The sequence below is a fragment of the Urocitellus parryii genome, chromosome 5 (genome assembly GCF_045843805.1).
Source record: "Urocitellus parryii isolate mUroPar1 chromosome 5, mUroPar1.hap1, whole genome shotgun sequence".
NCBI lineage: Eukaryota > Metazoa > Chordata > Mammalia > Rodentia > Sciuridae > Urocitellus > Urocitellus parryii.
The window spans coordinates 173208314-173232731 of NC_135535.1; the positions used below are offsets into that span (position 1 = coordinate 173208314).

At 39.7% G+C, this 24418-nt stretch overlaps 1 protein-coding gene across 4 annotated transcripts in view; it reads left to right on the forward strand.

Moving 5' to 3' along the window:
* Positions 1 to 13534: 13534 nt before the first annotated feature.
* The window catches only part of Bmpr1a (bone morphogenetic protein receptor type 1A), a 131125-nt gene continuing 120241 nt past the window's right edge, over positions 13535 to 24418 (forward strand). For 3 of the 4 annotated variants that reach the window (XM_026397021.2, XM_026397020.2, XM_026397025.2), the window contains exon 1: positions 14442 to 14569. The gene's annotated coding sequence lies outside the window, so the exon portion shown is untranslated. Of the gene's footprint in view, positions 13689 to 14441; positions 14570 to 24418 lie in introns of those variants that run through there. The other variant, XM_026397023.2, reaches the window with a different exon arrangement.

A 24418-nucleotide genomic window follows, 5' to 3' on the forward strand; every position in this document is an offset into this window, starting at 1 on the left:
CAGCATAACAAAAATGCATACATACATACACTGGGGGTTTCTGTCACTTGCAACCAGAAGACTCTCAATTAATATAATGTCCCATCCTACAAACAGGATGGTAGGGGGAACTTGAAGTCCCCATAAATCTGCCATGCAGCTTACCCATACCATTGTACGTATTTAATATTCAGTATAGTAAAATCAGTTTGCTTATTTTGCAAACATAGTTTGAGACAAATACTATGGTCCTGCTGCCCTACATTTCTTCTGAACGGAATTCTGGAGCTGCTCCTGGCCAAAGCCTTCTCCCTACTACCCAACCAAGGTACTATCAGTCATAGAAATTAGAAATCTGGGAGACAACCTAATGTCTGTCTCCTTCCTCAGTGGCTCTTTCTGACAACCAGTAATCACCAAAAGTCACCAAATGTACTCCCTAAATCTGTCTTGAATTTGTTTTCTCTTTTCTGTCCCAGAATCTTGCTTTCAAAAATATCTTATCTGGTTATCTTGCCAACTTCCTAACTGATCTCCTGTCTCCATTTTGCTCCCTTTCCCACTCCCATGCCTAATCCATCTCCTCCTTGGGATCTCTCTGGAAATGAATCTATCTCCTCCTTGGGATCTCTCTGGAAATGAATCTGACCATCAAGGAATAGTTTCCTGTTATCCCTTAATAGAGCCCAAACTAACGTGAATTGAAGACCTCCATATGCTAGGTCCCTGCAACCTCTCTGGCATTGCCACCTGACCCCTTGTGTTCTTAGCTTCTCATAACATGCCATTATCTTGGCTACTACTCCTTGGTAACAATTGTCTGTTTATTTGTCTGTCTCTCTCACCTTTACACAAGGAACAACTATGAGAGATGACTATTTGGAGCATGTTTGTGTCTTAGCCAGGCTGTGGAAAACTCTTCTTTCCTAGAGCATTGTCTATACTCTATTATTCTTTTAAATTTTATTTTATTTTTTTCACTGGACTATGCTTTTTGGTTTTGGATCTATGGGTAGGCTTTAGACTGGAGAGACTTGAAACAAAAATGACAAAAGAACACCATTGTTATCACTTAGTTAAGAACTGAGTTCCTTTTTTTCCACAAACAAATTCTATTCAAAAACAAAAGTATTTTATTAAGTAAACTCAGACTACCCTTCCATTTGCAAATCGGTTATTCCTTTATTTAACGCTAGTTCAAAGTCTATTTGATGTATAAAAGGAGACATAAAGAAACTATTTCAAAAATTGTTTTTAGATTCAGTAGAGGAGCCAGGATAGAGGTTTTATTTTTTCCTTCTAATGAAGCACTTGGGGATCTGCATTCTCAAGGATAGAAGGTGCATCAAAAAATAACTATCAAACATTTGTTTCCTTTTTTTCTAAAGTCACATTGTGGTTATGAACCTACAAGCTATGAGATGATTCTGGCCATTTTAATCATTTCAAGCAACTCAGAGAAGACCTGGTATCCATGACTCAGGTCTAAGCCAATGCCTGGGGCTTTCACAACACCCTTATCCTTCCTCCTAAACCTCCAACCTCCTATTACCATGCCATTCAACAGCTTGCTTACCATCAGGGTCACCCTCACATTAAACCTGGGCTTTTAAGATAGAGATAAAGCAACTAGAAGGTGGGTAAAGACAACCACTTGTTAGGAGCTGGGACCTGCAGAGCCATTTCAACTCCAGAAGGACTGGTACAAGGCATCCAGTGAATGCCTGGGGTCAAAGAAAGAATGCAAGTGGCAGTGGTAATTCTATCTTGCATGCGGCCACCTCTACAGAGACCCTTGCAGAGTATCCACCCCCATGGGACTTTCTGGTGAGCCCTAAGAGCAAGGTATTGGAGAAAATTAGGCACAGACTGAAGGCCCTGACCAGCCTGGGATCCAGGTTTGTGATGCTATCTTTAATTTTTTAAAAAAGTTTATCAGTGGGATGTGGTGTAATTCCAGCTATTCAGAAGGCTGAGGCAGGAGGATCCCAAGTTCAAAGGCAATAAAGGCCATTTAGCAAGACCCAGTCTCAAAATAAAAATTAAAAATAAAAAAAAAGGGCTGAGGATGTAACTCATTAGTAGAGTGCTTGCCTAGCATGCTTGAGGCCCTGGGTTCAATTCTTAGAACTGAAATATTGCAAATACCACAGTAAATATTCCTTTAGAAGGAGAAAAAAAAATCACAACAAATGACATAGGTCTCTAAATCTCTTTTTTCAGAAATCTTTTTATGCAAATTATCAGAAAAGCTTACATAGGATTAGTCCCTAATTACAACCTAGCTTCCCCAGAATATTCTAGCAACTCTTAGCATTTGTAGGAGCCTTTTAAAGTAAAGACCTTGAAGTTGAGGCTTCACTAGTTTCCTGGTAAATCTACTCTGTACCCAGAATGCTACATTGGAGGACAGAGCCATTTAAGGGGTTGTAATTGCCTAGTTAATGCTCTATGTTAGGAATTGGCAACTTTTGTTCAGGGCTGTCCCTGGAAGCAGGACCAAGACATGCCCTGGAGTTGAGAGGATATAAATCAGATTACTGAGTGAGGTGAGGTTGGAATGGCTCTGCAGGTCCCAGCTCCTAACAAGTGATTGCCTTTCTCCACCTTCTAGTTGCTTTATCTCTATCTTACAAGCCCAGGTTTAATGTGAGGGTGACCCTGATGGTAAGTAAGCTGTTGAGTGACATGGTAATAGGAGGTTGGAGGTTTAGGAGGAAGGATAAGGGTGTTGGGGAAGCCCCAGGCATTGGCTCAGACCTGAGTCATGGATACCAGGTCTTCTCTGAGTTGCTTGAAATGATTAAAATGGCCAGAATAATTTCATAGCTTGTAAGTTCATAAAAACAAGGTGACTTTTGAGTAAAGGAAACATGTGTTTTATTTATTTGTTCCCTTATTTATTATTAATGTTTGAGGTGCAGTCTCACTATGTTGCCCAGATTGACCTCCAAATCCTGGGCTCAGTGGGCATTGTGCTGCAGTCATTGCAATTCCAGTGACTAGGGAGGCTGAGGCAGGAGGATCACAAGTCTGGGGCTAGCCTGGGCAACTTAGCAAGACACTGTCTCAAAATAAAAAATAAAAATGGCTGGGGATATAGCTCAGTGGTAGAGTACCCTCACTCCCTACTTAATCCCCAGTACTAAGTCGTCATTGTCATGGTGGTGGTTGTGGTCGTCGTCTTCTTCTTCTTCTTCTTCTTCTTCTTCTTCTTCTTCTTCTTCTTCTTCATCATCATCATCATCATCATCATCCTGGGCTCAAGCAATCCTCCTGCCTCAGCCTCTCAACTAACTGGGACTATCAGTATGTGCCTCTGTGCCCAGCTAAGTGTTTCATTTTTATCTTTCAATATACCTTATGTTTAGGGCTTATATTTAGGGTTTGGCATTTTGTGTGTATTTTCTCACTGAAATTTCACAACCATACCAGTTAGAGAAATCAAGTTTCAGATAGGTTCAATACCTTTCCTCAAAATACCTCTCTTCAATAAGGACTGGATCAGAACTCCCATCAGTTAAATGGTTCCTCTCCTTTGTGGAAATGTTATATTCACCAAAAATACTGGATGGAAGATAGAGTTGAGTTCAGGTCCACAAATATCCATGGAGACTTTACTATGAGCCAGGCCTCAAGATAAGCATCTAAGTATTACAAATTCAAAGATGAATGAGACACAATCCCTGCTGCACAGAACTCATAGTCTGGTGGAAGAAATATATAACTTATTCTATAATTTCATCATCATATGGTAATAAATGTTTCACCAACTTTTATATAAGGAAGACCTAAGAGCAAAGGACATTAAACACATGTTCTCTTGGGGACCCTCTACAATTGTAAAATTTCTTTTACAATCTAATATTTTAGCTGAAAGAAAAACCATGCCCTTTAAGTTACTTATTAAAAAAAAAAACGGGTGCACTAGAGAAGGCGTTCTGTAACATTGTGTACCCCATGTTCAGTGTTAGGTGTTGTGGTTTGCAAAGTAGAAGGCGGTATCAGGTACTCAGGAGGGCCTGGGAGTGGACAGCCAAGATTTTCTAGGGAGGGTGATTCTGAGCTAAGGCTGGAGTGAAGAACTGGAACTTATCCACCCTGAAACAGAAATCCTACACTAATTACTACACTGCACTGGCTGTATTTGAAGTAAGGCTTATTAAGAGTTTCACAGTTGTTTTCTCTACTCCTTAAAATAAACACTAATGAACAAATCACTTTCCGGAAGGCAAAGGAAAGGTCTTTGGTAGGTGTTTTGAAACTGAGCATTGACTCTACACCAACCATTTTGCATATACTATCTTAGCTAATTCTCACAACTGTTTCATTTGATTGATATTATTTGTCTTCTTTTTATAAATGTAGAAACTGGATTTGTGAGAAGTTGACGAACTTTAGCCAACATCAAAAAATAGAAAGCACAGCCAGAATTCTGACTCTACAAAGTTTGTGTTCTTACTACATTATGCTGCTAATCCTGTTTCTGGAGTCTCTTTGGTGGATAGAGGCAGAAGCAGTCAAGAAAACAGGGCAATTGCCTTCAAATTTCAAAGAAGAAAAAACAGAGAGACTTTCCATGAACTCTTTGACCATCTCTTTTGGTCATGGAAAATTCTGGAAAGGGATTTATGGAATGTTCCTCTGGCTGGCATTGCAGCACCCTACTTCATCAAGCCAGATTTGCTGAATCTGGACTAGAGGAGGGAAGGGTTCATGGACATCCGTTGGGAGTGTCCACTGAGGTCTGCTTTATACAGTTTATAATTTGCTGTAAACAGCTTGCTGTTCCTAATTAAACCTGTATGATCATGTCTGAACTTTTAGGAAACAAGGATTTATTTTTATGATTCTCTTCTCAGTGGTAAAACCAGAACACTCTTCAATCCATGAGTCTCCTTTACCTTTTGGGCCTTGATTCTGAGACTATGACCTGTAGTCTACAAATACATGGATCTTGGCAAAACACTCACCAAAGACCTGAGTGAAGGGATTGCTAGCAGTCATGCCCCATGTCCTCCTGAAGGATGTTTTTTGGTTCTATCTAGCAGGGCTTTAAGACACTTGAAACACAGGACCCTGGTGCTCTTTATGCTAAGATGGAAGAAGACAGATCTCTCAACTAAAAGGTACTGCCTGAGAGAAATTTTTGAAGAAATAGTAGCTCAGAAAGACTACTTCCTCTCTTAGAAACAGGGGCCAGATGAAATCACCTTGGTCTAAAGTTGGAAATAAAAGAAATAAATGATGGGGCTGGGGTTGTGGCTCAGCAGCAGAGTGTTCCCCTAGCATAGGCGAGGCCCTGGGTTCTATCCTCAGCATCACATAAAAATAAATAAATAAAATAAAGGTATTGTGCCCATCTACAATTAAAAATATTTTTAAAAAAGGAAACGAATGAGTTTAGGGAACTTTAATTTTACAAAAGAAAGGAAAATGTGCTTATTAAATAAAAATCTGAAAAGTACGTATAAGTAGAAAAGAGAAAAAAATGATCTGGTTTCAATGCCAGAGACAATTAGTATTTAGCATGCTGGCCAATTTTCTATTAATAAAGAATACATATTTTTTCAATTATGGTAAGAAAACTTCATGGGCATGGTGGTACACACCTGTAATCCTAGCAACTCAGGAGGCTGAGGCAGGAGGACTGCAAGTTCAAAGCCAGTCTCAGTAAACTAATGAGGCCCTAAGTGACCTAGTGAGAGCTCATCTCAAAATAAAAAGGAATGAGGATGCCGCTCAGTGGTTGAGTGCCCCTGGATTCAATTAAAAAAAAAAAAAAAAAAAACCAAACCAAAACAAAACCAAAAACCATTTCATGTAAGTTGGAACTTTTTATCTGTTGAATAGCCATACCCACTACATAGTGAGAACAGGCATATCAATTCAATCCATGGTTTTGCATGTTATTCAGAAGGCCTGAGCTGATCTGTCCAGTAGAAGTTTCAGTGAAAATGGAAATATCCTGTCTGCCCTATTCCAATCCAGTAGCCACTAACCTCATGTGGCTAGCCAGCATTTCATGTGGCTAGACTAAGAAGGTGAGAATATGTATACATGTGGCCAGACTGAGAAACTGAATTTTAATTTTTATTTACTTTTAACTAGTTTAGAATTTACATAGCCAAAGATGTATGGCAAGTGGTTATTACACTGGCCACTGTAGGTCTATACAGAGGATTTGTAAGAGTCACTTGCTGGTCTCAAAGTGTACACTGGGCAGAGATTGAAAGCTGGCATTGAAAATGCAGCATCTGTCATTTCAAATAATGAAAGAACCCAGAATTTAGCAATGAGAAATGCCACCCCAAGAAAAAGTGGAAATGGCTTCACAATTAGTCTCTGAAAAGGAAGTCAGTCATTAGCCATCTTCTGACATCCTAGCAATTAACTAGTCTTGGGAGAAGAGCAGGTATCTCCAGAGAGGTGCCAAATAAATAGGAGATAAGAGACTATAAAAATGAAAAGCCTTTTGGCCTTTCATCACAGGATAATCCAATGCATGTGAATTAATGGCAAAAAGCTCAGTAATAGCCTCTGTGAGGAAATAGGAGCTGTGTAGCAGGATATCCTTTTTCCGCACTAAAGCACCCAATTCTTTCAATTTTATATACAGCGGAAGCAATCAATTGTACTAGAAAGAAATCCACAGCTGGCTTTTCCTGATGGCCCCATAAGCAACAAGCACTATTGTTCAGTTTCCGGGATAGATGTAAAGTCATTCTCCTGCAAGACTGAGATTTTTCTGATTGCTTAGTTTGGCTTTTTCAAAGATAAAAATGTGTGTTAACATCTAATATTTAATTCTTCTTGTCATCACACATTTTAAGTATAAGCAACTGTCAAAAAGTTAATTTTTTATTTGTAGTATAATCCAAACACGTGACTGGACTCTAGTATTTCTTCTAAACTTTATGTGACTGAATCACTTTTGTTTGTTTTATGTGTTTATATGCAGTTCAACTGTACAGCCTCTGCTTTTGTGGTTAACATTCACAATGTGGCTCATCAGGGATTGGGCTGAACAAATAAGATCATATGTTAAAAACCTAGAAACTCAACATTTCTAACTCTTGGCCTGTATGGCACTGTTTTGTCTTCTAAATGCATTAAAACACACTGTATTGCATCAATCTGTAAATGCCCATTTTTTGACATTTTAACCTCTCAAAGATTGGGATATCTTATAATTGATGATGTGTCATAGTTTAATTGGCAATGGTTTTCCTTTCTTAGTTGTACCTAAAATATTGGGACATCTTATAATCATCAATATCTTGTTTTTTTAATATGTTGGTTTTGATGGAATGCAATATATTTAGTTAAAATTTGATTAATTTGATGTACTACTGCAAGGGATAGAGTGACTTATCTTTTTTCTTTTTTTTAGTTGAAGGTGGACACAATACCTTTATTATTTTATTATTTTTATGTGGTGCTGAGGATTGAACCCAGGGCCTCACATGTGCTAGGCAAACCCTCTACCACTGAGCCACAACCCTAGCCTTCTAGTGACTTTTTTTTGGTACCGGGGATTGAACTCAGGGGCACTCAACCACTGAGCCACATCCCCAGCCCTATTTTATATGTTATTTAAAGACAGGGTCTCACTGAGTTGCTTAGCACCTCGCTTTTTGTGAGGCTGGCTTTGAACTCGTGATCCTCCTGTCTCAGCCTCCCAAGCCATTGGGGTTACAGGCGTGGCGCTACCATGCCTGGCTTAGAGTGACTTTGTTACAAAGAAACATTCACATCCATCAAATAAATGAAAATTTTAATTATACACCTTATATTGAATTTTAATTTACTTCATTCGGAAAAATATATGTAAGTAACTAAAGGAACAAAATCTTGTTTGGGAGAAAGACATAGGAACAGGAAATGTATGCAAAAAAGTCAAGGATATAGCCTACAGAAACAAAAGCCTAAGGAGTTTAGGATGGAGCAGTCAAAGATGACTTCCTGGCAGAGGAGGTACTTGGGTATTATGGGCATTAAAAGGAGAATGAATGTGGCCCATTCTTTGGAAGCAAGGAGACAGATTGTTGCTATAGAGCAGTGGTTTCCAGACTAAATGGGAGAGGTGTTTCATTAAGGGAAGACTGGAAAATCCAGGCAAGATTAGTTGAAGAGGGAATGATCAATAGGTGAGGAGAGCTAATATAATTTAGGTATATGGTAAGGAAGTCAGACAGCAAACTAAATGGAAAATAACCTATATTGTAAAAGAAACACTGAGCCTGGCACTGTGACACATGCCTGTAATCCCAGTGGCTCTGGAGGCTGAGACAGGAGGATCACGAGTTCAAAGCCAGCCTCACCAAAAGCGAGGTGCTAAGCAACTCAGTGAGACCCTGTCTCTAATAAAATACAAAATAGGGTTGGTATGTGGCTCAGTGATTGAGTGCCCTTGAGTTCAATCCCTGGTACTAAAAAAAAAAAAAAAAAAAAAAGAAAAGAAAAGAAACACTGACAGGTATTGTTACTAGTTAAATATATGATTACATTTCTCTGTGAAAGAATTGAGGAATTTGCTTTAAAGAGCAAATGCAACCTCACATATTATTTGTTGGAAAAAAAGCTATTAAAATTTAGTCAACAACATCTGTTGTTATCATATACAGTATTTGTTAGTAGACTCGAAAGACAGGTGGAACTGATGTTTCAGTCAAAGAGTAGACTCAAGATATGTGCTTCATCATTAATCCTTAGAAATAAAAACAAAATAAAACAATTATCCTAAACTTGCAGTGGTTGATAGAAATAAAGATAAATGAGGGCAAACTCTCAAACTACCATTGAGCTTGTACCTCAGGCCTCAGCTTTATTAAGATCATTAATTCCAACTTTATTAAGATCAATAAATCTAATCTTTATTAAGATCAATAAATCCTAACTCAGAAACAAAAATCGAATGCAACAATTATGTACACATCTTATTTTTACTAGTATGTTTTAAGCTGTTAAAGGACAGGAGTTTACTATAATACCTAGTACATACAGTTACTCATTCAATAAATATTTACTGACCATCTACTAGCATGCCAAGTAGCATCTTGGATACTAGGGATATAGAGGCTCGCGTGTAGCTCTGTGGTAGAGTGTGTGCTTAGCACGATTGAGGGCCCTGGGTCTCCATCCCAGGAAATACACTAGTGAATAGATACAGTGGAGTGAGAATAAATAGTTCCTGTGAATAATGTGTTCTGGTCCTCTAGGACTTTAAATGCAGCACTGGGACAGATATCCCCAATGTATCTGGTGGATAAATTAGTATGCTTGGTCACACTGTTGACACACCACAGCACCACATTCTGATAGCCATGTAGGCCACGTTCAGTAGGCAGTGTGGCTGTTGTTCAATAGGCAGTGTAGCTGTTAATGACTCTGCAATATTGGTCCAGTTTTCCCCTCCCCCATGCTCCTGAGGATTGAACTCAGGGGCACTCTACCATTGAGCTGTATCCCCAACCCTTTTTACTATTTTGAGTCAGGGTCTCACTAAACTATTGAGGCTGGCCTCAAACTTGTAGTCCTCCTGCCTTAGTCTCCTAAGTAGCTGGGATATAAGCCACTTCGGCTGTCTGATTCAGGATTTAATCTTCCCATTTGTCTCAGCTTGAATTTTCAATATGGCATCTTATCTTCCTCTGACTAGCCACTCAACAGGTTATCACTCTCAGCACCAGATGCTGGGATTTTTCAACTAGCAGTCCAAGTACAGTGGTGCACACCTGCAATCTCAGCAACTCAGGAAGCTGAGGCAAGAGGATCACAAGTAATAGGCAGCCTCAGAAATTTAGGGAGACCTTATGTCAAAAAAAAATTAAAAGTTTTGGGAATGAAGATCAGTGGCAAAGCATCCTTGGGTTAAATCAATCTCTAGTACAAAAAAGAAAAGGAAAAAAAAAAAGATAAATACTAGGAATTTCCCCAAATATATCTATTATAATGGGATTATTATTTATGTATTTTGGATTTTGGTGCTGGGGATGGAACCCAGGGCATCGTGCATGCTAAGCACATCTCTACCACTGAGCAACAACCGGCTTTATTTTTTTACCCAGATAAAAATTATATAAAATACATTTTATTTAAAACCATATATCCAAAATATATATTACTATATTATATATATTTGTTATATAATTATGTATTTATATTATATATGTATATATTATATTCAAAATATAAAAATTTTATTAAATTTATATGTGAAATATAAATATTTATATTATATATACATATATTGTTTTTACTTGGTTAAAAAATAATCCCAGGGTTGGGTTGTAGCTCAGTAGTAGAGCACTTTCCTAGTGGAATTGAGGCTCTAGGTTTAATCTGCAGCACAAGGCGGGAATCCCACTATGATTGATCATAAACCCCCCTGCTCTAGGGGCAGGGTAAGATGGAGCAGTGAACTGCCTCAGGATGGAGGAAAAGATTTGCCCTGCGCTGAGTGGGAGCTGGAGTGGGAGGAACTGCAGATCTCTAGGCAGTGCCTGATAGCCAGAGAGTAGTGAGCAAACAACAGGTGGTAGTCCAGGAGAACAGCAGGCACCAGGATGGTTCACCTGAGGTAATAGAGGAAAGGAGGCTCTGTAGATGTGGAGAATACACAGGTGCAGAGAATCTGGAATGTGGCCAGGCCAGTGTTGTGTTGTAGGGAGGGCTGAGTTCAGAGGACAAGCAGAGAAAATTGAGTTCCAGGCAGGCTAGGAGGGCAGAGTTCAAATATAAAAGGGTGATGGGTCTGTTCTTAGAAAGGGGCCAAGGTCAGGGCTCCCTAAATAACTAGCAAAGGCTGTCTTGGGCTTGGCACTGCAGCTCTGGGAATCTTTCTGTCTCAGAGTCTAGGAAAGGACTGGATTCTGTGATAAGGGGTAAAGGGAAAGGAGGAATACAGAGATCATGGGCAGAGTAGGACCAAGTGATGGCTACTTTGCAGCAATATCCTCAGTATATGGTCTTTCAATCACAATAAATAGCGCTTTGAAAGCAAAGGAAGATTAAAAAGGAGTAAGGGAGAAGGAACAAGTTGTTTAGAAGTAAAAATAGAGGTGCTTCAAAGTAAATATTCTGCCATTACAAAGAACACATTCAGGTTTTTAAGCTTTTTTGTTTTGAACACTGAATTATCCTTAGATATATCTATCTATCCATCTATCTATCTATATCTATATCTATATCTATCTATCTATCTATCTATATATATACACACACACATACATACATACAATCTGTTTTGGCTCAGTACCTCTAAACCACGTGTCATTAACAACTAAAATGATATAGTAGTGTTCTTGATGAAAAATAAAGCTGTTTCCTCTACTCTCTAGAGCAATTTTATGCATTTAATATTGGGTTTGAAACCAACCTAAAGTGTCACCTACCTAGGGCATCCCTTCACTAGTCCTAACTGGGCTCTAACATATCTCCAAACTCACAAAGACTTAGCACTGCCTTTTGCCTCATAAAATCTTTACAACAGGAAAATGACTTCGGATGGATTAACTTGGATTAATCTATTGAACTTGGATCCCTGAAGCAGAAGTCCCATTTCATTGAAGATGATGTAATTCATAGCTTTCCTGGCAAACCCTCACTCTCCCTTTCCCACATAGCCATGCCACCTCCTAACACTGGAAGGGTCTTGGTGACAAGGTTCAGAAGCTCAGAGGAAATCCTATGCTTATCTCTCTCACTCAGTTAACAAATGTTGAGCACTTATGCTCAGGCACTAAGCTCTAATGAGAGAGTTGAGAACAGGATGAGAAAGTCTCTGGTTTCCTGGAGTTTACATTCTAATGGGGCAGAGGCATTCAGACCATAATCAAACCAAATAAACAAGGAAATTCAGATAACAAAAAGTGGCATAAAGAAAATGAAATTGGCTGTGATGGGGTGTTAATTTAAGATAGGTGATTAGGGAAGGAGTCCTTGAGGAGAGGAGAACTGTATGAGAAGGGTCCTTTCCATTCCAAACTAATGGTTCCTGATTTGGGCAACAGACACCACTTTTGAGAACTTTTTTGATTGCACAGAGCCATGGGAAAGACCCATTTCCAGTCTCTTCCATAAATCTAAAGGAACACTACCACATTACAGAATGTTACATAGGAGCTTGAGTTGTTGCCTTTGACACTGGGGATTAGACCATAGGTGTCCAGATGTCTCCTTAGGTTTCCTGGTTGCTCTGTTCATTTAGTGGGCAGGCAAACCGGAGAAACAGGTTGGCATGCATACACATGCCAGGAACCAGAGAACACCATGCCCCTGCTCAGTTCTCAGTGGGTAGGTTGCCTGTTGTGATATGCTAAGCCTTGACTCTAGCTGGGTCTTTTTTAAGGAAAGCAGAAGGATATCAAGTAACATTCCCAAGTATTTTAAAAGGAGATCCTTTTGTAGATAAGCATTGATAGCATGACTTAAAATTTGATGTCTCATTTTTACTTCCATTTCAATGGCATACAACACAAGCCAGGCAATACCAATTTGTATGTTTCAGAAACTTGATGCATTAAAGTTCCAACCTGAGATTCTTGGCTATTTTATAGACTGATTCCTGTGTCAAAAAATTGAATTAGGCTGCAGAGGGCATAATAACCCACTTGCCATGTTTTTTTTTTTCTGTCATGACACATTGCTCAGCATATGATCTTTGGCCAATCAGTCTGAATGGCTGAGAAAATAGTCCAATCTTTTCCTTAAAGTTAAAGCTAGATAATATGTAGAAAACTGGAGAAAAATGACAAATTTTAGTTGATGTCAAGAATCTTGTATCATATTCTTCCTGAATATCAAGATACAATAATGCATGGCTCTCAAACCTGAAACTGCTAAAGAGCTCAGAAAAAAAAAAAGATCAGAGATGAAAAGAGAACTAAAAAATAATTCATAATTATGGAGGGTATCTCAGGTAAGAAGGGTAAAGGTGGATAAAAGAGAAAAGTGAGAAATAATAAACCCCCCCCCCCAATACACAAAACTTTAAACAAGAATATAAGGGAATTTCAACACTTATCTCAGAATATAAGGAAATACCGTGGAATCCAAACATTTCTTTAGGCAAGATTGTACGTAAATGTAATTAGCAGTGCCTGGCACATTCTTTTCCTTCCCTCTTCCTTTTTACTGTTTTGAAAGTGATTTTTAAAGAAAACTTAAGGTACCTTATCTATGTAAAGCAAACTAATTGAACATATTACTTTTGTTGAAAAACTTATGAAAGAGGCTATTAAAGTCACAATTGGTTAAAAGGGGGCCAACCTTTTCTTCACGTACAGGTCACTGAATACATTTAACAGAATTTTGCACAAAGAATCAGGGAAAATGGAAGAAAAGAGGCAGTGTAGTGACAATTATTTGCATTTTCCAAATGGAGGAAATGAGATGCTGGAGGGTATACGAGGTCACTCGAGTGAGGCAAAGGTAGAAATGAAGGCAATATTTATAGTGTGCTGACTTCAGTTCGGCTGGGCTCCCACCGCTCCTTATCTTATGCCTTTGGAATTCACCGGCTCACAGATCACAGCAACCCGAGCGGCCCGGGCCTCCGGGGCTGAAGGATCGACCAGGAAACGCTGCTTTCCCTGCTGCTCCCTCTAAGCCTGTGCACCTCCACCTCCCTAACTGAGCCTCTGCACGTTGGCCGAGAGCCCAGAGCAAGAACCGGGAGCGGTGGGTGGGAGAATAATGAATGCAGTGTAACTACATTTTTCTTTTCTTTGTCGCAACTACTACCACGACCGGGCAATCCTCCCCCACCTTGGTGACTGGGTGCCTTCTAAGCGATTAGGCTCATTTCTCAAACCCGATGACTGAAGCTCAAAGGGAGTACGAGTCGGGAGCAGAGGGGGTCGGCGTGAAGGAACCCGCGGGGACAGTGGGTGATGGGAGCCCCGGCCGGGAGGCTCTCTGTCGTGGGCACCCCGAGTTGTCTGCTTGATGAGGCTTCCTCAGAGTGGCCCCGCCACGGCGGCTGCGGGGTTGGCTCTACTCGAGGGGCCGACGGGCCCGAGCGGAGGACTGGCCCCCCTCCCCACAGCAGCCCGGCGCCCCCTTGCCGGCGGCTGGCCCTCCTCCCCGGCAGCGGGGCGCCGAGCTCTGCGGGCCTTTCGGGTCCTTCCGCCTCGAGCTCGGTTCATTTCGTGTCCGGGGCGGGGCGGGGCGGGGCCGGCTCCTGCGTTCGGGTGCGCGCAGCGCTGGCGGGCGCCCTCCAAGTGCGCGCGCGCGCGGAGCCGACTCTCGTGGAGGCCCGCCCCTCCCCCAGGTCCCCGTACCCGCGCCGCCCCTCCCCCGCGTGCGAGTGTTGGCGGCGACGGCTGCCGAGATTGGAATCCGCCTGCCGGGCTGGGCGAAGGAGGAGGGAGGAGGGAAGAAGGAGGAGGGCGGGCAGGAAGGCTCGGGCTCCGGCGCGTCGGTCCGCGCGAGACGAGGATCGCACGGCCGCGCGAGGGGCGACCGGGCCGGGGCCGCTGCACGCCGAGGGCGGAGGCCGAGCCGGGCCCCCGCCGCGCCCCGGCGGCTCGCTGCCCCCACACTCGCTCCGCTCCGAGGGCTGGAGGATGAGTTCCCGGGGGTCCGGGTGAGTTGGCTTGTCTGGAAGTGCGTGTGCGCGCCGGGAGAGGCCGGCTGCGGCGGGGAGGCCGGCGCGGGCGCGGGCTAAGTTTGGAGTGAGGGGCGGCCCGGCCGGGCTGTTGAGGCCTCGGCGCGCCCTGGGCCCCGAGTCCCCTCCGCGGACCCCTGGCCCTGGGTCGTGTCGGGTCCTGCGGTCCGGGCCCTCTTTTGTTTCCCGTCCCACCCCTGGGTCACAGGCCGTGTTTGGGAAGGCGATGTGGGCGAAAGCCGCTCCGAGGACGCTTCTGGAATCCTTAAATGGGAAAGGCGCTTAGCTCCCCGCCCCGGAGCTGCGTGATCGGGATTCGGGGTTCTTCTCGGTACGCTTCGGTGAGAACGGAGAGAGAACAAAGTGTGGTAGTCGAGCCCGGAGGAGCTGCTAGCCCGCCCTCCAACTTGGAAGGTGCCGGTTTTCTCCGAGGTCGCTGCGTGTGGGTTCACCTGTTGTCCTGCGCGGCCTCCGCTGCCATGTCTGTTGTGATTCTGCCCTTCAATTTCGGAAAACTTTCTGCTGGATTGCTTGTAACCTTTTTACTCTTTCCAGACTCCCAGTGGAAAGGTTTGGCAAGGAAAAAAAAAAAAATGAGATTGCGTCAGGGCAGAAAAATCATATCCGTGTGTTAGGGTCTTGTGTTTTGTACTCCTTCGTGCGCTCGGATGTTTTAATTAGGTTTAAGCACTGCAGGTTTTTTTTTTTTTTAAACAATTAGCAAACCGTTGTGAGTACATAGTAGGAACTTGGCACCCGTAAAACGTCATTTACTTTATATCCGTGGCTGTTGTATTTCTCATTTGAAGGAAACTGAGCCTCAAAGATATTAAATAATTTAGATGGATGAACTGGGATTTGAACTCGGGAACGTCGAGTCGAGGCACAGGAGTTTTTCTTTCTTTCTTTTTTTTTTAAACAAACCTTAAGTACTTTTAGGTATAATAGTGTTTTCCAGTTATTCGTGAAACGCGCTGTTTTGTTGCTTGAGTTCAAAACAACTCCTTGGTTGTATTTGCTTGTGAGAGGAGTTAAACTTCGAATTAAATTAGAAGGTCACAATGCTTTTTTTCAGTTTTTGAAATAGATCGTGAACCAGGATTATTTCGCTTTTAAAATTTAAAGTAATAGATAGGTGATTCTTTGATCTAGGAATGAGCTGTTTACGAAAGGCCGATTAAAATTTGGAATTTATTTTTAATAGAACCAGTACTCTATTATTTTTTTTTTTCCTCTTCACATTCTCCTAGGAGCCCATTTCAAACCTTTTTAGTTTTCTGCACTTCTCCCCACCCGTTACTAAAAAGATTGAGATGTCTAGTGGGAGGTCCTCCTCTGGATTCCTTCTCATCAGCTTCTTTCCTTGGAGATTGTTTTGGTTCTTCTTGCAAGTTAACACCTGGTTTCATCTTTCCCTGATTTTCCTACTAAATGGAGCATGAGTTATCCTTTCTGTTGTCTTTGTTTTTTAAAAGTACAGATATACTTAAGATTTCTTAAATTTACAAAACCCTCTGCTGAAGTTTTCTATTCCCTTAAGCTGTCTTGTTGCTGCTTTCCTTTTCAGAGCACATTAACATTTAAATTTTTTTCTTATAAAAGTAATACGTGGCCATTAAAGAGAAGTTGCAAAATAGAGCAAAATTGAAGTAAAATTAAAATTCAGTTATTCATAATCTCATCTGTAGAGATTGCCAGGAGTAGTCTACTTTTCCTCCTGGACATGGTGGCCATCTATCCACTTCTTAACCCTTTGTTGACTAGGAACTAATCAACACATTTAAGTACCTTTATTCAGTCCTCTCCCTGAAGTTTTTGTAAAATATATTTAACATCCATTTCACATTTTTTTTTAATTGATAATGCTGATTCTGGGGATCAAACCCAGGGGATTGAAAGCACTTTGCCACTGAGTTACCTTGCCTGCCCAACTTCTGCTTCTTTGAATGTTTCTCCTTGGCTTTCATTCTTCTGTACATTTCATTTCAGAAATACTTGCTGTATTCTAAAATATTGTACAAGGTAAAAGGGTGCAACTACAGATACGACCCTTGCTCTCATGGAGCTTAATGTCTAGTGGGGGAGACATATGTTGACATGTTGAAGGATGAGTTCTATAATTAAGTAAAATTGTTGTTATAATTGAAGTGTAGAGTATTATAAAAGGTTAAAAAGAGGGTAAAATTGGGATCTGACCTGGTGCTGGGAGATTATAGGAACACCTCCCTAAAATGTTACCTCAGAACCTGGCACAGTGTGAAGGAAGAGTAAGAATTAACTAGGTGTGAATGGGGGCTTCTGCAGCTTTGTTTTTCCCTTTTCTGCCACCCTTTCTTCCTCCTTCCTTTTTTTTTTTGGGGGGGGGGAGAGGGGTACTGGGGATTAAACTCTGGAGCACTTCCACTGAGCTACATCCCCAGCCCTTTAAAACTTTTTTTTTTAACACAAATTTTTAACAGGACCTCACCAAGTTGCTGAAGCTGGCCTCAAAGTCACCATTCTCCTGTCTCAGCCTCCCTAATCACTGGTATTACAGGCATGCACTGCACTATAACCTAGTCACTTCCTCTTAATATATTCACTTCCTCTGATTTACATGTTTTCCAAGTTTCACTCTGCAGGTCACTTTTCTGTCTCCAGTCTCTCCATTATTATTCAGATCTTTTTGTCTGAATATTTCTCAAATCTTTGTTCTTAATTTCTCTTGTGCACGAGTCCTATTTTTTCATTTGCTTTATGCATAATGTGGCCTGGTTGTTTCTAGTTGAAACTTAACTCTTCCTTTTGGCTTCTTTGGTGTTTCTTGTTTTTGTTGATGTCATACCAAATCCAAACCTTTTTCCCATTCTATCACATATTGTTGAATCTGCCACCATCTTTTGATTCTGATTTTATGATATTATAACTACTCTGTATTCCTGCTAACTGACAAAATTCTTAATTCATGTTGGTATTAGAGTTATAATAAAGTTATAAAATAAGTTGGGCAGTTTTCTTCTTCTTTTTTTTTTTTTTTTTCAGGAGTTTTGGACTGGGATTATCTGTTCTTTGAAAGTTTGGCAGACATCACCTATAGGACCATTCAGGCCTTTATCTTTTTTCCTGGAGAGGGTTTTGAGTACCATTTCAATTTATTTAATAGCTATTTGTTTATGTAGGTTTTTAAAAATTTTTCATTATATATACCTTTTATTTTCATTTATTTTTACGTGGTGCTGAGGAATGAACTCAGTGCCTCACCCGTGCTAGGCAGGTGCTCTACCACTGAGCTACAATCCTAACCCTTATGTACATTTTTTATTTCTTGTGTGAATTTAGTGTTTCATATTTTTTTCCGGAAATTTATTTGTTGAGTTTTCAAATCTGAGGTTATTTGGTTTTGGTTTTTAGGTGTTATTTCTACTACATGTGCTTTCCCCCTTTTCACACCCCCCTACCCCATTTTAATCCAGGTTCTTATCCTGCTTGGATAATGATATGATCTTATTTTCCTTTTTTGCTTCTTTTACCTGTTCTTTTTTTACTTTCCTCCTGGACTATTGGTTATAGTGTTCCTTCTACGTGGATTGCATATATGGCCAGTTATCATATGTCCAAGTCTAACCCAGTTTTGAAGCTCCATATTGAATTGCAACTCTTAAGTTTTAACAATTTTTTTCTTCTGGATGGAATCCCTCCTGGAGTACCACACAGTTTTTTATTTTTAATTTTTGGCATGCAGTTTTCTTTCCCTAGTGTTTTCTTATTGCACTTGTCTTTTAAAGAAGTTTTAATTTTTTTGAAGCATGATGTATATACAATGATGTATATAAGTTAGGTGTGTACTTCTGTGAGACATTTAATCTTTTATGGTAGTTTTTATACAGTTACTAGTTCCACTACTAGATTGGGATACAGGCTGGGTCTGTAATGGATTTTGTTGCATTTTAAAATGAATAAATTGGGAAAGGCCCCTATCTGTCCTAGCAGTGGCTATTAAACTGTACTGATTTGACTTATGGATCTTAGAAGCAGATGGGTTTCCTCCCAGGCTAAATTTTGAAGTAGGAACCCTTTTCTTTCCTTTTACTTCTACCACCTTTTACTACTTTTTGTTTTTAGAGTGCCTTTTCAGTGCCATGAGATCTATATTTAGCCTGTCAGTCCAATCTTTTTAACATTTATAAGATTAAATGTTGGGCTGGGGTTGTGGCTCAGTGGCAGAGCTTGCCTAGCACGTGTGAGTGAGGCACTGGGTTTGGTCCTCAGCACCACATAAAAGTAAATAAATAAAATAAAGGCATTGTGTCTATCTACAACTAACAGTTAAAGAAAAAAAGATGTTATATTGCATTGAATTATGTCAACTGTATGCTTATAAGACACTTATAAGCCATTGGTTGTAAAGTGTACCCCAATGTCAGAGATGCTAAAATTTATCCATCTTAGAATTGATGAATAAAGTTTCTTTCCTGTTCCTTTAGTGTAGGTGTTGGAAAGAAAGAATTTAAACTCATGTGAAAGTGATTTGTACCCCTGCTGTTACTATGAAAAGTTATTTTTAAATATGTTTGTTAAATGTCTTCAACAAGTGAGAAATTTCAGGCAGTACAGAGAAATATTTATTTTTGAATTAGGTCTTTCAGGAGACCTGTGTGACTGGGAGGTACTTCCATTTCGTGTGTGTGTGTGTGTGTGTGTGTGTGTGTATGTGTATGTGTATGTGTATGTGTATGTGTGTGGTGGGTGGGTGGGTATGGAGGCGGATATTAGGGATAGAACCCAGAGCCTGTGCATGCTAGGCAAGCACTCTACCACTGAGCTAAATCATCAGCCCCTGGTTTCTTTTGCTTGTTATCTGAACTACAAGTTCTCTAATTGATACAGACTTTGTAAAGTGGGAATTGTGGGGGATTGTGATGACCAATTGAATGGATCATTTTTAAGACTATCCAGTATTTATATATCATCATTAACAATTATATATATATAATTGTTCCTCCTTTGGGGTTGGTTCCAGGAACCTGGTGGTTATCAAAATCTTTTGGATGCTCATGTCCCGTTATGCAAAATGACCTAGTATTTGCGTATAACCTGCACACATCTTTTTGTATACTTAGTCATCTCTAGGTTACTTGTGTTATTTATTTTTTGTGGCCCTGGGGATCAAACCCAGGACCTTGAACATGCTACACAAGGACTCTACTACTGAGCTATATCCCTAGCCCCCTCTAGATTACTTATGATACTTAATACTTAATATAGCCTAATAAATGATGTATAAGTAGTTGTTGTTCTGTATTGTTTAGGGAATAGTGACCAAAAATTCTGTAGTGATCAGTACAGATTTTCTTGAATAGTTTTGATTCATAATTGGTGAGTGGTTCATGAGTTGTTAAATCCTAAGGTTTGAAGGGTCTACTGTATTTATTTAAAGAGACAAGAGTCTTACCATGTTACCCAGGCTGAGCCCAAACTCCTGGACTTCAGTGATCCTCTTACCTTAGCCTCCCAAGTTCCTGAGACTATATGCTTACACCATTGAGCCCAGCTTGTACTTACTTTTTTAAAAGTAAGTACGAAATGTGTTTGTTTGAATGTTCATAATTCTGTGTATCAATTTTTTTTAGCAAGTATGTTTAAGACCCACAGTTTTTTTTTTTTTTTTTTGGACTGGGGATTGAACCCAGGGGCAATTAACCACTGAGTCACATCTCTAGGCCTATTAATTAATTAATTAATTAATTAATTTTGAGACAGGGTCTCACTAAGTTGCTGAGGTTGGCCTTGACCTTGTGATCCTCTTGCCTTAGCCTTTTTTTTTTTAAAAAAAAATATTTATTTTTTAGTTTTTAGTTGGACACAATAACTTTATCTTATTTTTATATGGTGTTGAGGATCGAACCTAGCACCCTGTGCATGCCAGGTGAGCGCGATATGTCTTGAGCCACATCCCCAGCCCTACCTCAGCCTTTTGAGTCTCTAGGATTACAGACCTGTGCCACCATGCCTTGCAAGACTGTCATTTTTAAAAAAGATACAAAACAAAGCAAACAATCAAAAAAATAAAACGATGTGCCTGGAGAAATCCGGAAATGGTTTTTAAAAAAAGCCCTAGTTAGGGGCTTCAGGAGATAGATGATCAGTATAATTCATCACCGGGTGGACTTAGTAAGCCCCTAAGCAGCTAAATAGGACTAATGAATAGACATTGATAAGGAAATTGTTTTTGGGTATCTTTTATTTTCTCTGATGTTGTGGACTTCAGTACTTTTACTTTTAAAATTTTATGCTCCCGCTACTTTTTTTTTTTATGGTATTTGGGATCAAATACAGGAGCTTTCTGCCTTTGAGCTATATCCCCCCAGCCCTCCTTATTATTTTTTAAATTTGAGACAGAGTCTCACCAAATTGGCTAGGTATTTCCTGAACTTATAATCTTCCTACCTCATCTTCCTGAATAACTGCAATTGTAGGTGTGTACCACTGCACCTGGCAAACTTTTATGCTTCTGTTAATTATTTTTTAGTGTACAGATTGGTTATATGTATTACTCAAGTTTGGAGCTTGACTTGCTCTAGCTGTATGTAATTCCCTATTGATTTATGGAGGAGGATAGATAGGGGTATGCTATGCGTAGGGAAAGGAGGAGGAAAAGGATATGTCAGATATAGGGATAAAATAATCAAATTAAACCCTGCAGTTGGTAGTCTTCATGAAAGTATGTGAGATGGACAAGTGATGGTCTCCCCAAAGAAAAAAAAGATGGCTCTGATCAGTTAAATAATTGAAATCATCTGTCCTTTGGTTCTTAGCATTTTAAGGTCATTCCTTTAGAATCTGAAGGAAAATACACATGTAAAACTCTCTGGTGCAATTTCATATATATTCTACAGACTTCTTATTAGGAATTCCTAGTCAGCAAAGAGCCCAGAACCAGAGCCCCAGAAAGTACCAACTTAAGGCCTTGGTAGAAAAAAATAGATGTTAAACATTTATCTAGTTGTAGTTGGGTTATGGCCTATGAGGGGCTAGTCTGGGAATCTTACGTGAGTATACCATGAGGGGAAGGAACCTGAATTGTCTAGAATGTGGGTGCTTTGGAAGGCTTTACTAAATAAAAATAAGAAAGTAGCCAGCAAAATGAGACCTTAGGCAAGAAAGCAGAGGGAAAATGTTTCTGGAAGTATTCAGTAGTTTTTAAAGCAAACATTGTATTCTTTTGCCTGCTTTTAAAAAATGTGTCTGTTTTGGATAATTTGGGAACTATGAAAAATTATAAAGCAGCAGCAAAAAGATTAAGTTCTGGCTTTAAAAATTTTTTTTTTCCCAATAAAGTCTAGTACTGGTTCTACCACAAAGTAGCAGTGTAATCTTGGATACCACACAAAACCTGTTTAGATTTCTGCTGTTTCTTTGTCTTAAAAAGTGAAAGGGGGCTGGCTCCGAGGTACACACTTGTAATCCCAGAGGCTCCGGAGGCTGAGGCAGGAGGATCGCAAGTTCAAAGCCAGCCTCAGCAAGAGTGAGGCACTAAGCAACTCAGTAAGATTCTGACTCTAAATAAAATACAAAATAGGGCTAGGAATGTGGCTCAGTGGTTGATTACCCCTGAGTTCAATCCCCAGTACCAAAAAAAAAAAAAAAAAATCAAAAGGGACTTGGTGAACTTCAAGATCATTTTTCTGCTAAAGAAAGAAAGAAAATCCCATTACTCAGTGCAAAGCAGTTAGTTGCTGAAATTGCAGGTCATATAATGCTTTTTGTCCTGATGACATCATTGGATTTCAGATTTTTGGCTGAAAAAAGTCACTCTTCAGCTTTGGCAGTCCTTTCAAATAACAAAAGGAATGACTTAACAATCAATGGTGCTTTTGCGCTGCCCCCGTTTGTCTCCTTTTCTGAACATCATCATTATTATTTTTATTCTTTAGCATTAGGTAAAGTATCTGAAGTGTTATATGAGTATAGACTTTCAGGTTTTTATTTTGGTACTGGGGATTGAATTCAGTGGCACTCAACCACTGAGCCACATCCCCAGCCCTGTTTTGTATTTTATTTAGAGGCAGAGTCTCACTAGATTGCTTACATCCTCACCAAGTTGCTGAGGCTGGCTTTGGACCTGCAATCCTCCTGCCTCAGCTTCCTAAACTGCTGGGATTACAGACATGAGTCATCATGCCTGGCTCCCCAGCTGTTTTTGAGACAGGATTTCCCTAAATTGCCTCAGTCTCCCAAGTAGCTGGGATTAAGCTTCTGATAGGAAATGTTAAAGACTTAACATTTGTTGTTTCTTTGTTTTAAAAAGTGAAAGGGACTTGGTGAATATGCATGTGTAATTTACAACTAGATTTTGAAGATAGTTCAAAATGTGAAGTATCTCACTATGTTTTTAAAATGTTGATTGTATATTGAAATGATATTATTTTGGATAGATTGGACTGAAGAAATTATTAAAAATTAATTTAACTTGATTCTTTTTTAAAAAAATATTTATTGTTTTAGTTGTACTTGGACATAATACCTTTATTTTATTTATTTATTTTTATGTGGTACTGAGGATCGAACCCAGGGCCTCCCATGTGCTAGGCGAGCACTCTACTGCTGAGCCATAACCCCAGCCCATCACTTGATTCTTTTAAAAATTCATATATTTTAATTAGCGCATTCACTGTTACATATTTTTATGTGCACACAGTAAAACAATGTAATTTTAATTTTATTCCCAGTACCTCTCTCTTTAATGAGACCATAGAAAATTCAAAATTTTACATTATTTTGGTTAGTGCTACCTTTAACCTTCCTTCTTCTAGTTCTTTTTTTATGAAAATGCTTAAAAAATGTGTTGTACCTTCTGTCTCGTCTCATCTGATCCAAGCCCGAAAGTTAGCTCTTTTGCATCATTATTTGAAGGTAATATTTTTGCTTTTCTTGTACTTTTTTTTTTTTTTTTTTTTTTTGCAGTGCTGGGAATCAGACTCAAGGGATGCATGCTAGACAAGAATTCTACCACTGAGCTACACCCCTAGCCTATGTGATTAATATATTAATATATTTCTTTAACACAAATTTCTTAAATCATTTCATATGCTAATAAGCTTGGTGAAACTCCAATATAGTTTATCTTACTGTGTATTAACATAGAGGACTGGGGATGTAGCTCAGTAAAAGAGTGCTTGCCAGGGCTGGGGTTGTGGCTTAGAGGTAGAGCACTTGCCTAGCAAGCATGAGGCAATGGTTTCCATCCTCAGCACCATATAAAAATAAAATAAAGATATTGTGTTCATTATAACAGAAAAATAAATATTAAAAAATGCTTGCCAAGCATGCTCAAAGCCCTGGGTGTTAATCCCCAGTACCAAAAAACAAAAAAACAAAAACCACAGAACTCTTTTGTTTTTTTTCTGTTAACAGAAGATACACATATTTGTGATTGAAACTTCAGACAGTACAGAATGTAATAGTATGAAGTAGTGAAAGTATTTTGTAATCCTACCTTAACACCCTCACTTCTCTACCATTGTTAGAAGTACAGAGATTAGTGTAATCTTTTCCATTACCTGACTTTCTTTAATTCTCTTCCCCTCCCCCTCTCCAAAAGTGGGGTCATATTATGCATCTTTCTATTTCTCTTTTTATTGACTGTATAGAGGAATTTTTTGTTAGTACATTTGAATTTTGTTATTTTTTTAAAAATTTTTAGTTATAGATGTACACAATACCTTTGTTTTATTTTTATTTATTTATTTTTTATGTGGTGCTGATGATCAAACCCAATGCCTTATACATGTCGGGCAAGCGCTCTACCACTGAGCTGCAATCCCAGCCCCTGGTTATTCTTTTTGGTAG